This window comes from Stenella coeruleoalba (assembly GCF_951394435.1).
Source record: "Stenella coeruleoalba genome assembly, chromosome: 16".
In the NCBI taxonomy this organism is placed as follows: domain Eukaryota; kingdom Metazoa; phylum Chordata; class Mammalia; order Artiodactyla; family Delphinidae; genus Stenella; species Stenella coeruleoalba.
Window position 1 is genome coordinate 32,902,271 of NC_137162.1, and position 14,704 is coordinate 32,916,974.

The 14,704-nt window shown below is 41.6% G+C and overlaps 1 protein-coding gene across 2 annotated transcripts in view; it reads left to right on the top strand.

Annotated features, from left to right (window-relative positions):
• Positions 1-14,704, top strand: part of LOC307175336 (uncharacterized protein) — a 187,536-nt gene that overhangs the window by 94,214 nt on the left and 78,618 nt on the right. Inside the window, exon 1 of one of the 2 annotated variants that reach the window (XM_079900344.1) lies at positions 6,592-6,742. The exons of the other annotated variant lie outside the window; for it this stretch is intronic. The gene's annotated coding sequence lies outside the window, so the exon portion shown is untranslated. Of the gene's footprint in view, positions 1-6,591; positions 6,743-14,704 lie in introns of those variants that run through there. 2 annotated transcript variants of the gene reach the window in all.

Here is a 14,704-nt window from a genome sequence, read left to right on the forward strand (position 1 = left end):
AGAACTATAGTATCTCTTGCCCATTTAACATATTTCCTTTGCAAAACCGTGGAGAGATTACAGGACCCTAGTTTCAAAAAGTGTTATCATACTTTGTTTATACTGAACTTTAAAACTCAAATTCATACTAATTCACAAATATCTATCAGTTGTGAACTATGTGCCAGTACCAGGCTAGACACCAGGGGACCTTTGAGGATTTCACCATCTAGTGAGAAGAAGTAGACATATAAGTAGATAAGCACAATATACTGTAGTAACATGTTAGAGAGAGCCATAATTATGACTTAGTTAAAATTACTTTAAATGATATATATTTTTTAAACATTCAGTTTTCACAAAAGCCTTCAGCCTGTATTAGTGGACCAATCTTCTGGAATTCCCAGAGGTGTCTTTACATTTAATTTAGACGGATTTAGAAAGATTAAAGAGAGTCACTCTTTTCAAAGTGTCTCAGTGTTCAGTCCGTTGAGATGATCCTGTTATGCATCAAAGCCAATGTCATTCCCATAGGCTTTCCTTCCTCCGTGTTCTCCTTAAATGACCTCAGCCCTTTTCATTTCTCACTTATGTCCTCTCTCAACCACCTCATCTATCCCCTGGCTTTAATTACCACTTTGATCTGTCCATGACCCCTAAATCTTTAACCATACTCCAGTCCTCTCTCTGAGCCCATATTTAACTACCCTGGTATTTAACTACCTTTCAGGTACCTCCGCTGGCATATCAGTTCAACAGGTTCCTATCTTCATGGTTCTCCCTTACCTCTCTTTCCCATTCCAGTGGCGCCACAGTTATTCACTCAGTCTGGGAGCCATTTGAGACTCTTTCTCCTGCTTTACCCTCCACATCCAATCAATCAGTAATGCTTGTTAATTCTACCTTGTACTATATCTTGAATTTGTCCACTATCTTTATTCCCATGGCTACTATGCTGATTTAAGCTCTTGCCATCTCTTTCTGGATTATTGCATTGCCTCCTCCCAGATCATCCTGACTTCAGTCTTGTTCTTCATACTAATCCACCTTCCCTGCAATAAGTTAGAATGCAAATCTTATCATATTACTTCCTAGAGTAAAAATCGTCAGTGAGACTCTATTACGCATAGTAGAGCTTCCTAAAAGATGTGTGCTGCAATGAATTAAGATATGCCAGGTGTGGCTAACATTGGTCCAGGTGTGTGGCCAGCCAGCCACAAGCAGCCTCAGTCTTTTGCCCGGGTGTCCATATGTGTATTCATTTTCCATGTGTGTCACAAGTGGAATGGTAAGGAAGGACTGGCTACAACTTTAGGTTCAAGCTACAGACACTTGCTAAGTTCTCCAGTCTCAACTCCAGCACTCACCACCTCACATGTTATTCTCTGATCAGTGCCATTTTCTGCCACATGCCAAGCTGTTTCATGCCTATATCATTACACAGAGGGTAAGTTCGTCCATCAACTTGGGATGAACCTCTCCCTCTCTCTAGCTGGCAAATGTCTACACATCTTTTAAACTGTAATTCAAGCTTCTCCTTCTTGGGTAGCCTTCTCTGAGTTTCCAGGATGGAATTGGCCATTTCAATTGGCCTTTGTGCTTCCACTATAACTCCTAATCTACTCTATTATGGGATCATCACACTGAAGAGCATCTTTTGGTTAATATGTTTATCTCCCTTGCTAGTCTGAGGCTTTTCATCTTTGCTTCCCTGGTGCTTGGCATGAAGGAGGCCTAAGAAAAGATTAGGTGAACCAAATGCAATGTAATAATTTACATCAATCAGGATGGGCTAGGTTATGCAGCTACAACAAATGACTTAACACAGTAAAAGTTTAGTTTCCAGTCATGCTGTAATCATTCAGATTGATGGATGTTCCATATGTAAGCTCCTATGTGTGTATGGTATATAAATATATATAACATATATATTTAAATTATAATATAATGCACATAACATAAAATTTAGCATTTTAACCAAAATGCACAATTCAGTGGCATTAAATGTATTCACAATGTTGTGAAACCATCACTACTATCTAATTCCAGAAATTTTCATCACCCCAAATGGAAATCCCACACCCATTTAGCAGTCACTCTCCATTCCCTACCCCCTCAACTCCCACTGCAGCACCTCGCAATCACAATCTGCTTTCTTCATTTGCCTATTTTCTGTGTATTTCATATAATTGGAATCATATAATATGTGGCCTTTTGTGTCTGGTTTCTTTCATTTAGTATGTTTTCAATTTTCATTTATGTTGTAGTGTATATCAGTGCTTCATTCCTATTCATGGCTGAATAACATCCCATTATTGTATATACCACATTTTGTTTATCCTTCATTAATTGTGGACACTTGGGTTGTTTCTACCTTTGGCAATTGTAAGTATAGCTGCTATGAACATTCATGTAAAAGTTTTGTTTAAACACCTGTTTTCAATTCTTTGGGGTCTATACCTAGGAGCAGAATTGCTGGGTCATATGATAATTTTATGTTCAGTTTATTGGGAAACTGTTTTCCACAGCATTTACACCATTTTACATTTTTTTCCCAACAGTATTTGAGGGTTCCAATTTTTCTACATTTTCATAAACCTTTGTTATTTTCCATTATTATTATTGTTGTTGTTATTATCGCTGCCTTACATTGTCTTAACACATTCGCATCACTCTGCTCATATTTTATTGGCCAAAGCAAGTCACATGATCATACCTAGTTTCAAGATGGGGTGGGAGGTGCTGTCCTACCATGTGCCAGACACAGGAACACTGGGTGTTTGTGAATATCTCTAATGATGTCACAGAGTTAATATCAAGGGACATGAGAGATTAGCTCAAAACAGACCCATCATTTCTCTGCAAGTTCATGTGCACAAATCAGGCCAGTAACTCTTACTTAAATATTATAAAGTGTCCAGAAAGAAGATGAACAGAGAATTGCTGGGAGTGGTATAGATGTGAGTAAAAGAAGAGGAGGAGAGAATAAAGGCCAGAAGGAAAGAAGAACAGAAACAAATAAAAAATTTCTAAAGAAGAATTCCTAATTCTGTTAATTAATTATAAATACATTTTGTTTCTTTGGGAAAAAAATAGACCTCTTCTTTTTAGTACAATATAGTGTAGCAAAATACCACCCAAACTCTGGTAATTTAACTTTCATACCGGAGTTGATTCAACTCTCAGCAGCTTTACAAGTAACTGCTGTAGTACATTTTGTTAAGTAAAATAACGAAACAATCATTTTCTGATGAGGCTACAAAATCAGCCTGAAATATGTAGAAATAAAAATCCGCATGGAAGGATTTTCCTGAAAAGGAGCACTTCATGTCAGCCAGCTTCCCCTGTCACCCAGCAACCGCTCCTTTGGAGTTCCCTCTAATGGGGTAATTTCAGCTGGCAGCTGGTGCAAACTTGAAATGATCCAGTTTGTTTTCCTGCTCCCTGATGTGTAGAGGTCATTGCTGATTATAGTGTGGTTGCCATTCAGTATTATCTAGAGTGTGATAACATGGCAGCATTGCCTCCAAATGCTCTTTTCTTTATCTTCACATTGACTCTACATATACAGTTGGGTCACACTAGATGCACATTTCAAAGCCTAAGGATATTTACATTTTAAAAATAAGAATGACCAGCATGGGTGGTGGGATAAGCATTGTACTTTGTCTAGTTTGTAGCTGTTCAATCAATAAATAAACATTCATTGTTCAAACTGCCTGGGTTTGAATCTCAGCTCCACCACTAACTGTGTGTCCTTAGGCATGCTTATTAATCTCTCTAGGATGTACTTGAATCATCTCTAAAATGGGGCCAATAGTAATAATTACCACACAGACGTGTGAAGATTAAATGAGCTCAAACATGTAAAGTGCTTAGAAAGATGTCTGGTACACAGAAGCCCTGTGTAAGCAAAGGCTTTGATTGTTTTGGGATCGTGTTCCATTTTGACAAATCACTTTTCTTCTTCCACCCCTCCCTGACTGGGTTAGGCACCCCTGCCATGTGTCTCTCTGGCATGCGGTTCTTCCTGATGGTTAAACAGCAATAAAACGGAATTATAATTTAATTTTGTGTTTAATTACCTGTGTCCCCCCATAGCCGGAAGCTCTAGGTAGGTAGACACCCGGTCCATATCACACACCACTGCATCCCCATGTGTTGGATGACTTACCTGTTGTGCTTTGAGCAAGGTAGTGTGAGGATACAAAAGTTGCCAGCCTAAGCTACTGGGGAACAAGGAGAGGGCAACAGCTGGCTGAGATTTGCCAGGACTTTGCAGGGACTCAGAAGAAAACTGCCAAGTCGCAGGCATGCATTTTGAGCAGGGAATAATCTTAATTTGAGGCCTTGTAACATTGCTGCTTGGGCACGAAGCAGCTACCGACTGGCCCACCGGAAAACAAAGGCACACAATTCATTATGTTGTCTTTGAACCCTTTCTTGCAAGTAATGGGATTCACTTGAATTAGCTTCAGAAAGCGCTGGTGGGGGAGGAGGGAATATATGTAAGGATATACTTGGTGTGTCTCAGAACCCAAGGAATGCAGCTGAGGCCCCTGCAGGACTCCCATCAGGATCTAAGGCACCCTCTGATCCCTCTCTCTTTCTGGAGCTAGATGGTTCCTCAACACTGGATCTCCCTGCCCACCTGCTTCTTCTCTTTCTTCACGTCTCTGTTCAGCTCCTGTGGTTATGTGCCCCTCAGTTCCAGCTGCACCCTGAGAATAACTAGCAGCTCCTTAGCTGCCAAACTTAATTTTCAAGGGAGAATATGATTGGTTCAAATTGAGCCAGATGTCTCCCTGTATCTGATTTATAAGTTGCCCAGGATCATCTATCACAAATAAAGTCGCCAGGAGTCTACTCTCACGGTTGAGCAGTTCACTGTGAATGGGTTCACTGAGAAATGGGCAGATACTCCAGTAGGCTTCTGGTAAAACAATGTCATTCAAAGTAGTCTGCAATGTTCTACAAGGTTGGGTAAGGGAAATAACATTATAGAGTACAGAGGACATCTTAGCTAACCAGAAACCACTGGCTTTCGGTAGCTTTTGAAAATTGTCCCTTTAATGGCATTAAAGATATATAAACAAAACTTCTTTTGGATGGGACTTCGTTCGAAATGAACTACACAGTTCTCTGAAAACAAAAGGACACATGCTCCTCCCTTTGCCTGGAACTTTCTTCCCTCCTTATACATTGAACTAATCCCTAATCCCTACCCATCTTTCAGATCTCCCTTTTACATATTCCCCAGGTGGAGAACATGTTCTGGTTTTTTTTCCCCCAGGGAATTTATTTGGCCAGACCGGGGAGTGGGAGAGCCCTACATCTACAGGAAGGTGTTGGGGCTCTTGGTGGTGAGTGTGGTTTGTGCTGTGCAGGACCCACTGAGGTAGCAGGAACTTGATCTTGGTGTTGCGAAACTGCTTGATTGCTGGTCAGTGGCACTTTGCTGGCATTGATCTCTTCCACCTTCATGGTCTGAATCAATTGGGCCATGCCAGGTGCCCATGTCACGGTAGCACTGGGTGACAGCACCTGCAGAGTTCAGGTCTGAGTACTGGCAATACACCTGCAAACTATTTCACCAAAATCCTGGAGAATATGTTTGATGCAAAGACTCCGGTATGCAAGATATGAGCGCTTAGCTTTCCACGAATGAACTTGATTTCTATTATGAGCCCTTGTTCTGATTTGAGTGGTAGCCAGTTTATCTTAGTCAATCAGGGATTCCCCACTCTTCCAGTGTTGTATTAAAGTTCTGGTATTGAGTGTCAAAGTACAGCAGAGGATGGTGGGGTGAAGGAAGTCGAATGCCTAGTTTCTGTTTGCTGGCATCTGCTAGGAAGTCCTCATTCTCGCCTGGTCTTTAGTTGTTAATCCACACGGGTCCCAATCACCATCCCCCCCTTGGATCTGGGGCTCTCTTAGCTCAGGGTGCCTTCTTAGGAGCACACGGCTCCTGATTTTCAACATGATGCCAGGTCCACATGAACCCCGTGGCATGGCTGCTGCCCTTTCCTATGCCTGGGTCGTATTCAGAGGAATAATTTACTGTCCCCATACATAGCTGGGCATAGACGACCTCAGGTAACATTTCTTGGGTCCACTTGCCCATACCACCACATCCATTTTTAGTCTGAGGTCTTGCCTCCAGTACCCCCTGAGCTCAGAACCCCAATCTTATTTAGAGTTTCTGCTGGTTTGCCCCATCAGGGCTCTACTGAAGAGAGGCAGCTTAGGTCCCCTCCACATTTAGAACTTCAAAACCTCTCTGGGATCTCGGTCCTTCCCCTCCTCCATGCCCAAACAGCCCATGGGAGAAGCAGGGTAAATGTTCCTCTCTTAGAACCAAGTAGAACCAACCTACTCCCTAGCCAAGGCCAGAGAAACTTTCTCTAATCTGGGGATGGCAGGAAGAGGAGGGGGTGGGATGGAAGAAAGGGGGGAACAGAAATAAACAAGAAACAAATGCAGGAATGGACAAAACAAAGTTTTAAATGGCTTTCTATGCCTTTATTTATGGCAAGATTATAGAAAGGTCCACTTAATAAATCCTTTACCCACTTAGAAAACTGAGTAAAGTGGTCACTGGGAGTCAACAAGAGTTTACTAGTTAAGTTAACCTTATTCTTTTTTGATGATTTACAAAGCTGCAAGATGAAGGCAGTGCTGGAGGCAGCGTTTGCAGATTTCAGCAAGGCAGGTGGGAAAGCAGTGGTCACTGGGAGCCGGTAAGAATCTTTAGCATTAATAGGTACGTTTATGTACATTTCATTTAATCCTAAAAATAACTCAGTGAGTGGAAGAAAAATATATACCAAATGTCAATTATCTAGTGCTGTGTGATATACAGCTCCATAACTTTGTAGCTTTAAAACAACAACCATTTTCTTTATTTGCAGTGTGGACAGGGCTTAGTGGGGAAAGCTTATCAGCTGGGTCTGGAACATCCACTTCCAAGATGGTTCACTCACATGGTTGGCAAGTTTGCGCTGGCCGTCGGCTGGGAGCCTCAGTTCTTGCTGTCAGCTGGAATGATGGTTAATTTTATGTGTCAACATGACTGGGCTCAGGAATGCTCAGATAGCTGGTAAAATATTATTTCTGGCTGTGTCTGTGAGGGTGTTCCTGGAAAAGATTAGCATTTTAATTGGTAGACTGAGTAAAGATCAGCCCTCACCAATGTGGGTGGGCATGACACAATCCACCGAAGGCCTGAACAGAACAAAAAGGCAGAGGAGAGGTACGTTTGCTGTCTGTGCTTGATCTGGTACATCCATCTCCTGCCCTTGGATATTGGCACTCCTGGTTCTTGGGGCTCCAAACTCAGACTGGAATTTATAATATTGGCTCTCTTAGTTCTCAAGCCTTTGGGCGTGAACGGGCACAAAACCATCAGCTTTCCTGGGCCTCCAGCTTACAGATGGCAGATCATGGGACTTCTGAGCCTCCATAGTCATGTGAGCCAATCCCTTATCATAAATCTCTCTATATTTGTATAACCTGTTGGTTCTGTTTCTCTGGAGAACCCTGGCCAATGCAGCTAGGTTCCTCAGTTCTCTTCCTTATAGTTCTTCCACACGGTTAGCTTCATAGCATGATAGTCTCAGGGTAGTTGGACTTGTTATACAATGGCCGGTTTCCAAGAGCGCAATAGCTGGAATCTTAAGGCTTAGGCCCAGAACTTGCACAATGTCATTTTTACCATAATTTATTGGTTAAAGTAAGGCAGAGGGTCAGCACAGATTCAAGGAGAGAGAACACATAAGGTATGAATACTGGGAGGCACAGTTCATTTCAGGTTACTAAAGTACCACAGTGGGCTTGGGATTTAATGGCTCACATTAATGTCAGGTCCGAGAAGTATAGCTGACTCAGGAATGTCAGTAACAAGGCACTCAAATGAGGTCAACGGGAATATGCTTCTCTTTGCTTCTCATCCATGTTCCCTCTGTGTCAACACCCATCTCAGGCAGACTCCTTGCTACTGGTGGCAAGATGGCCACAGTATTTCCGACTTTCAAGGATCCACGGAGAATGGTGTATCCATCCATCCAGGCACCTATCCTGTGACTGGGCAGATGGAATATGCGGATTGGCTAGTCTGGGTCATGTGCTTATCTATGGCATACGCTGTTGATGAACTGCTTACCCAGCAGTATTTCCCAGCTCTCTTCTCCACTGACTGAGAGTCTGAAAAAGCCAAACACTCAATTTCTCAGCTTCCTTTCCAGCTAGGGATGTCCATATGATTGACTCTGGCCAATGAAGTGAAAGGGGAGGTGATCTTTCCGACTTCCAGGGAAGATCTTTATTGAGAGTCTAGCTACTCCATGATATTGCTGCCTTGGCATCTACTTTGTTTGGCTAAGCAGCCTGTGGGAGACATAAACTAACACTAGCCCCGTCATGCAAGCTCCTACCCTAGATGATAGCCTGCAGAGTCACAAGTAAATGTCAGTTCCTGGTATGACTTCCCCAGTAGCCTTTGTGATAGTCTTTCCCACTTTCCAGGGCCTTGCCCTTGTGCCCCCACCTTCCGCCTTAGATAAGACCCCTGTGGAACTTGTGAAAGCCTTGCTCTTTTGAATGGACCATTTCAGCCTTAGCCTGAGAACCCCAAGGCACTCCATCCACAGACCCTGATAAATGCATGTGCCCTGGGATCCTACCTCTCTCTGTCTCTGCTTGTACCCTGCCTTGACTTCCCTGTGTGGCCAATCAAAGAGTGCAGTGTTCTTCCTCCGGTACCTGTGAGTAATAAACCTCTCCTTCAGTTCCTCTTGTGGTCTTTTGTTGAACACCAGCTTACCATCCACCTTCCTGGAGGTCTACTTAATAAATATTAATTTAACAAAGTCATAACAATTTTCTTCCCCGATTAAATAAGAAACTAGTCTTCCTATGTGTATAAACCACACCCCACCCAGCAACTTCCTACTTTGACATTAATGTGAGATAATGAAAAGACTGGAGTGTGACAATGAGGAGAAGGCCAAGAGAATCTCAGAGATGCAGGCCTCGAGCCCGGCATTATTCAACTGATCCAGAAACCTTCTATACCTATACTGTAAACATCTCTATAGTTTAAAGTCCCTTGTAATTGAGTTTTCCTTTGCATCATAATTAGACACCATTGCTAGGGCTGGGGAGGGGCTTTCAAGCTTGTTAAACCACATGGACTGAGAGTGTAGGAATGGTAGTTTCCCCAGAAGAAACTCTAGTACTGTTACCAGAAGAAGGAGGGGTAAGTGCGTGCTTGGCAGTGAAAAATGTCCGTTTTAGCTCATAAATCCTGGATCTAGGAACAGGTCTCAGGTTAGTCTGTCCTCAGAGGCCCATGAAATCAGCTTGCTTTATGTCTGCATGTATGTATTTAAGGTATAATTGATTTACACTATTATACACATTTCAGGTGTACAGCATACTGAGTCACATTTTTAAAGATTATACTCCACTTATAGTTATTAAAAAATATTGGCCATATTCCCTATGCTGTACAATATATCCTATTTATTTTATACACAGTAGTTTGTAACTCTTAATCCCTTACCCCTATCTTGCCCTCCCCCCATCCCTCTCCTGGAACCAGCATTACTATACTTATTTTGCACATGGAAGAAACTGAAGCTGAAGGAGACTGGGAGATTTTCTCCTTGTCACGGAAGTACCTAGTGGCAAATCTGGGATCAGTACCTGGTTCCTTGATTTTGATGTTATTGCTCCTCTCCTTCCATGAAGTGGCACAAAGCAGTAGGAATAATTTATCACCTTGAATGAAGATTAAACTCCCAGAAGATTTTGACAGGATAGAACAATGTGCTAAATCAGCAGAAGGTGAGAGAAAAAGACAGAAATATTATTTGACCATAAAATCAACATGTATCAGCTGGGCAATATGACAGTCAAAATAGTCAGTGTGAGGAATTGTCCATGAAAAGATAATCAGTCAATCTAAGAAAGAAATGGAGAATTTTATTCAAGCTGAATTTGAGGATTATAACCCGGGAAGAGTGTCTCAGAATGCTCTGAGAACTGTTCTGTCCATTAGAAGTCAAGGCAGAGTTGTATAAGTTTTTTGCGGCAGAGGGCTGTACATCAAATGACGTACTATTGACAGTTTACGTAATCCACATTTAAGTGTCATCATGATGGGTCATGTGACCCCTTACAAGATCAAAAAGGAATGTTATCTTTTTTTTTTTTTTTTTTTTTTTGTGGTACGCGGGCCTCTCACTGTTGTGGCCTCGCGGGCGGAGCACAGGCTCCGGACGCGCAGGCTCAGCGGCCATGGCTCACGGGCCCAGCCGCTCCGCGGCATGTGGGATCTTCCCGGACCGGGGCACGAACCCATGTCCCCTGCATCGGCAGGCAGACTCTCAACCACTGCGCCACCAGGGAAGCCCCTGGAATGTTATCTTTTAAGGAGTTGTCTCATTGATGCTAGGAGAATGGCGCTCTTTATGGTTAAGCACTATGGTTTAGAAGTTCCACCATAGGCTTTTTTAAAAGGGCTTTTGGGGTTTCCTCATGACATGGAAGCTGGATTTTCCCAGAGCGAGTGACCCAAGAAAGAGCAAGCAGGGGGACTTCCCTGGTGGCGCAGTGGTTAAGAATCCGCCTGCCAATGCAGGAGACACGGGTTCGAGCCCTACACATATATAGAGAGAGAGAGAGAAGCCACCACAATGAGAAAACCGCGCACCGCAAGGAAGAGTAGTGCCTCCTCACCACAACTAAAGAAAGCCTGCGCACAGCAACAAAGACCCAACGCTGCCATAAATAAATAAATAAATAATTAATTTTTTTAAAAAAAGCAAGCAGGAAACTTCAGTGCCTTTTATGAGTTAGTTTCTGGAGCAGCATCCCGTTACTTCTTTTCTTTTCATTAGAAGCAAGTCACAAGTGCAGCTCATACTCAAGGCGAGGGTTTCACCTTTTGAAGACAGTGGCAAAGAATTTGTGGACATATTTAATCCACCCTCCATTACCATTGGCAAGACCATACATGAAGCAGCTTATATGATTCTGGGCACTAAAATTTAAGAGAAGCATATAACCCTGCAGTTTTTCTTGATAACACCTATCATTGTTGTCATCTTTTTGTGTGACTATGTACACAATATTTTTCTCTCCTCCTAGATTGTAAGTTTCCTTAGGACAGGAATGTAACCTATTTTTCTCATCACCTTGTTCTCAAGGTCTAGTTTACTGCTTGACACAAAGCAAGTGCACAATAAACATTTATTGAATGTTGAAAGAGTTCACTGGACAAAGGTCCAAGGGCACTCTTCATGCCACATGAGGAATAGCTGGAGTAAATTGAGACTTAGCCTGAGAAAAGGCTTACTGGGGAACATGAGAGCTCTCTTCAATCCTGCAAAGTAGAAGAGATTCATTATGGATACCACCAAGGGAGAGAGTTGCAATTAACTGGTGGAAGCTCCAAGGTAACAGATTTTTATCTGACTATAAGGAACAACTTTGTAACAACCAGAAATATTTTACAATGGCTAGAGGGCTTAAGGAGGGACTAAGTTGAGTGCCTGCTGAAAGATCACTTGTTGGGAATATTACCAAAAAAAATGAATATATTAGATAGGGTGTGGGATCAGGTGACTTTTATGGAACTCTGAGATTATATGATCTGTGATCTCAGATTTATGCTAGTTTACCTAATTTTAAATGTCAAAACAAGCAAACAATACACTCTCTGCCTGTCCCCTGTGGTAAACATCAGTTGCTTTATTTATCTAGCATGTACCCATTTCTTTTTGAAAATGTATCCTCCCTTTGTTTTGAGGGACTGCTCTACCCGCCAACCTTGTGATTTTAATGGGCACTGCTAAGCAGAGTACTCTGCCTCTTGCCTCCAACTAAAGTAGGGATGTGACCCCACAGATCCATCAGAGTGTTACAGGGACTTTTCTATTGGAATCGTCATCTCTGGTGTGAGAGTGGGGAGGATGTGAGCCTGGGAAATGATGGCAGATGTATTGCAGCTTCATGAATGACATGAACCCAGAAGGGAGAAACAGAGATGCAGACGGAGAATGAGATGAACTTCTAGTTCCTGTTGCCAAATGTTTTTGAGTCTCCCTGTCACACCTGCTTTTTCGGCAGTTTGCTTTCCTGAACCAATAAAGTCTCTATTTTTGTCCAGAGACTTTCATATTGCATTTCTGTCACTTGCAATCAAAATCCTGAGCAGCTGCTTCTTCTCTCCTGACTTCTCTATTTCTGTTAATGATACTGTTCATTATCAAGCTGTGAAACCCCCAAGACTTCTTTTCCTTGCCTCTGAGAGTCTTGCCAGTACCACGTGCTGTGAATTCATCCTTCACCAAGTCATGAAGTTGAATGCCTGAAAACACTGCTTTGGACAGTAACTTGCTCCAAAACCTCCAAGAATATATACCTTATTCAAATTCTGCTCAGACTATGGAGTGATAAAATGAAAGTTTTTACAGGATGTCATCAAACTCCTTGCTAATTTTTTTCTAATATATAGTTTCCTCTCCCTTGAATGTCCTACCTACTTCTCGCATGAATCTCACCCCGCCTTCAAAGTTGAGGTTGAATCCCACCTTCTTTGTGAGGCTTTCCTGAGCATCCACCCCAGGTCAAAATAATCTCTCCTCCTTCTGGACTTTTGGAATATTTTGTCTCCTCCAGTCATTTGTCAATTTAATTATATACAAATCTCCTATTATTGCCTTTTGTCTTTATGTCCTATTTTTCCAATTACACTAAGATCTCTGAATATGAGAGTGGTGCCTTATACATCCTTGCATCCCTACAATTGTTGGTGTAGAACTAACTTGTACAAAATAAGTTTATTCATTCATTTATCAAATATTTATTTGGGTATCTGTGATGTGTCAGGCACTATTCTCAGCTCTGGAGATATAACTGCAAATAAAACAGTTGGAAAAATAATACCTCTATCATCAAAAAGAACACAAATAACAAATGTTGCTGAGGATGTGGAGGAAAGGGAACCCTCGTGCACTGTTGGTGGGAATGTAAATTGGTGCAGCCACTGTGGAGAACAGTATGGAGGTTTCCCAAAAAAGTAAAAATAGAACTACCATATAACCCAGCAATTCCACTCCTGGGTATATATTCAAAGAAAAGGAAAACACTAATTTGAAAAGATACATGCACCCCAATGTCCATAGCAGCATTATTTACAACCGCCAAAATATGGAAGCAACCTAAGTGTCCATCAACAGATGAATGGATAAAGAAGATGTGATAGGACTTCCCTGGTGGTGCAGTGGTTAAGAATCCATCTGCCAACGCAGGGAACACAGGTTTGATCCCTGGTCCAGGAAGATCCCACATGCCACAGTGCATCTAAACCCATGTGCCATAACTACTGATCCTGCATGCCACAACCACTGAAGCCAACATGCCTAGAGCCCGTGCTCTGCAACAAGAGAAGCCACCGCAATGAGAAGCCAGCACACCAAAACCAAGAGTAGCCCCCCCTTGCTGCAACCAGAGAAAGCCCACACAGTAACAAAGACCCAACACAGCCAAAAATAAATAAATTTATTTTTAAAAAAGATGTGATATATATAAACAATGGAATACTACTCAGCCATAAAAAAGAATGAAATCTTGCCATTTGCAGCAGCACGGATGGACTTGGAGGGCATTATGCTAAATGAAATAAGTCAGACAGAGAAAGACAAATACTGTATGATATCACTTATATGTGGAATCTAAAAAATGCAACAAACTAGTAAATATAACAAAAAAGAAGCATATTCACAGGTATAGACAAAAAAACTAGTGGTTACTAGTGAGGAGAGGGAAGCGGGGAGGAGCAAGATAAGGATAAGGAATTAAGAGGTACAAACTACTATGTATAAACTAAATAAACTACAAGGATATATTGTACAACACAGGGAATATAGCCAATATTTTATAATAAATATAAAGGGAATAAAACTTTTAAAAATTGTGAATCACTATGTTGTACACCTGAAATTTAGATATTGCACATCAGCTATACGTCAGTTAAAAAAAAAAATTCTACCCTTGGCGAGCTTGTATTTTAATAGAACACTAACAGAAAATAAGTTATCAAGGGCAATTATATTAAAAAAATACAGCTATGTTTATTAAGCCATAATGGAAAATTATATATGACATGGAGTATGTTAAACAGTGCTAAGTGTTGTTGACAAACAGAACAGGGATTGAATTGTGTGGTGGAGGATGTTACAAGTGCCCCCAAAATGTGTATTGATTGATTTTCCCCCTCAGATATTTATTTAAATTATTTTCACCAACTTTGCAAATCTGTTTGATGAGGTCACACTTCCCTTACCATAACACCTGTGGAATCTGGACGCTGTTCCTTTTCAAATATTTCCTCTATTCATTTTTCAATTATTTTTTAGAGCTGTAATTAATCATTTCTTTAACATTTTGTAAATGTATTCTTAAAGTTGGCCCTAAGATCTCTAAGAGCAGGGGTTGCAAACCTGAATGCTCCCAGGGCCAGGCTGAGCAAGGGGAACAAAGAGTGGGAGCCTTATTTTGTTGCCAGGCAAGATTTCAGGCCCAGTGTCGCCAGATGTTTCAAGTGAAACCAGAAATCAGATGCTGAAATCTGCCAACTAATCACATTAAAAAAATATATTGTGCAGGCCAAACAGGACAGCTCTCTCTGAGTCTGGCCTACTGGCTTCCTATTTGTAAC